General features: G+C 45.0%; 1 non-coding gene across 1 annotated transcript; it reads left to right on the plus strand.

Annotated features, from left to right (window-relative positions):
* The first annotated feature begins 1,660 nt into the window (after nucleotides 1-1,660).
* Nucleotides 1,661-1,766, plus strand: LOC140821486 (small nucleolar RNA R71). Its single transcript, XR_012115754.1, has one exon. It is a non-coding gene; the product is annotated as a small nucleolar RNA R71 (small nucleolar RNA).
* The last annotated feature ends 482 nt before the right edge of the window (nucleotides 1,767-2,248 follow it).

Below are 2,248 nucleotides of genomic sequence, written 5' to 3' on the forward strand. Positions count from 1 at the left end.
TTCATCCAATTCCTCTTCTCCCAATTCAGTGGTGATAGTGGCCTCCACCGGGTCCCTAAAAGTATCATGCACATAATGAGACACAAGAGAGTCCAAAGCATCAATTCTAAAACAACTATCAGAATGCAGTGTGTGCTTAAGTGCATGAAAAACATCGAAAGTAATCTCATCCTCGCCCACTCTCAGTTTCAACTTCCCATCTTGCACATCAATCAGTGCCTTGCCAGTTGCAAGGAACGGTCTACCCAAAATCAGAGGCATCTCTGCATCCTCCTCCATATCAAGCACCACGAAGTCCGCAGGGAAAATGAATTTGTCCACTTTCACTAGCACATCCTCAATCACTCCGCGGGGGTACTTGACAGACCTGTCAGCCAGTTGTAAAGACATCCTCGTCGGCTTAGGCTCTCCTAATCCGAGTTTCCTGAAAACAGATAAGGGCATCAGATTAATACTTGCACCAAGATCACACAACGCTTTACGAAAAACAACATCACCAATCATGCAAGGGATAGAAAAACTCCCTGGGTCTTTTAGTTTCGGTGGGATTTTGTTTTGCACCAAAGCAGAGCAACTCTCAGTCAAGTTCACTGTCATGTGATCCTCCAATTTTCGCTTGTTAGGTAAGATGTCCTTCAAGAATTTGGCATAACTAGGCATTTGCATTAAAGCATCGGCAAAGGGAATATTGATATGCAATTTTTTAAACACCTCAAGAAATTTACCGAATTGTGCATCTAGTTTTGCCTTTTTCAATGCTGCAGGGAAAGGCGGGGGGATAACAATCTTAGGATGTGCCGTGGGTGCTGGTGTAGAGTTAGATGACTTACCTTTTGACGCCTCAGCATGCTCATCCGATACTTGGCTTTTCTCTTTCTCTCTAGGCTCCAAAATCTTTCCACTCTTCAACTCAATGGCCTTCACTTGCTCTTTTGGATTAGTTTCGGTGTTGCTTGGCAAGGTGTCCGGCTCTCAATTTGCTATCATCTTGGCCAATTGCCCAATCTGAGTTTCGGGCCCCTTAATCGACGCATCTTGATTTTGAAGTCTAGTTTCAGTGGATGAAATAAACTTAGACATCATTTGCTCCAAGTTGGAATTTTCTTCTCTAGGAGGATCGGATCTGTACATTGGTTGCTTGCCATATTGTTGTCCTCCTTGCGGTCTAGTTTGACTGTTTTGACCGCCCCATGAGAAGTTAGGATGTTGCCTCCACCCAGGATTGTATGTGTTCGAATAAGGGTTATGCCTTGGGCGGTTTTGGACTCCCACTTGATGCACAGGTGCTCCTTCGGGCACATAGAATGGATTGTCATCTTGACAGTCTTTCACATAGTGCTCACCCCCACATTTCTCACAGAATACCTCTTGCAAACGCATAGCCGTGCCACCCATGTTCAAGCCATCTAGTTTCCTGTTTAAAACATCAAGTTGTGCAGTAATAGCAGATAAATCAGTTACCTGGTGAATCCCTGTACTTTTCCGCTGATTGTTCCTGTCAGATTGAGGGTGATAACTGCTAGCAGCCATCTCCTCCAGTAGCTCATACCCTTCCTCAGCAGTTTTTCTCAATAGATTTCCACAAGCAGCAGCATCTATCATAGTACGATTAGGAGTAAGCAAGCCATAATAGAAGGTTTGAACGACTAACCCAAGTGGCAACTCGTGATGTGGGCATCTTCGTAATAGATCTTTGAAAGGCTCTCATGCCTCATATAGTGACTCTTGATCGAACTGAGCAAATGTTGTGATGTCTGCCCGCAGCTTCATGGTCTTCGATGGAGGAAAGTATTTGACGAGAAACGCCTTCGCCATGTCCTCCCATGTAGCTATCGAACCTACAGGTAAACAATTCAACCAAGCTTTAGCTTTATCACGCAAAGAGAAAGGAAATAAACGCAGTCTAACAGCATCATCAGAAACTCCATTAAATTTAAAAGTATCGCAAATCTCAAGAAAATCCGCGATGTGTGTGTTTGGATCGTCCACAACAGTTCCTCCAAATTGGACGGTGTTCTGAATCATCTGGATAATGGCTGGTTTTATTTCGAATTGGTTTGCCCGCACAATCGGCCTCACAATGCTGGGGCGTGCACCATCCAACGAAGGCTGGGCATACTCTAACATGGGTATGCGGCGTGGCATCTCAATTCGTCTCTCGTTTTGGCGCTCCGCCTCCTGCTCTTGCTCGTGCCTCTCCATCAGTTCCTTAAGTCTTTGCTGTTGTCTTCGCCTGCGGAAAGTCCTT

This window comes from Primulina eburnea, unplaced genomic scaffold (assembly GCF_022965805.1).
Source record: "Primulina eburnea isolate SZY01 unplaced genomic scaffold, ASM2296580v1 ctg587, whole genome shotgun sequence".
NCBI lineage: Eukaryota > Viridiplantae > Streptophyta > Magnoliopsida > Lamiales > Gesneriaceae > Primulina > Primulina eburnea.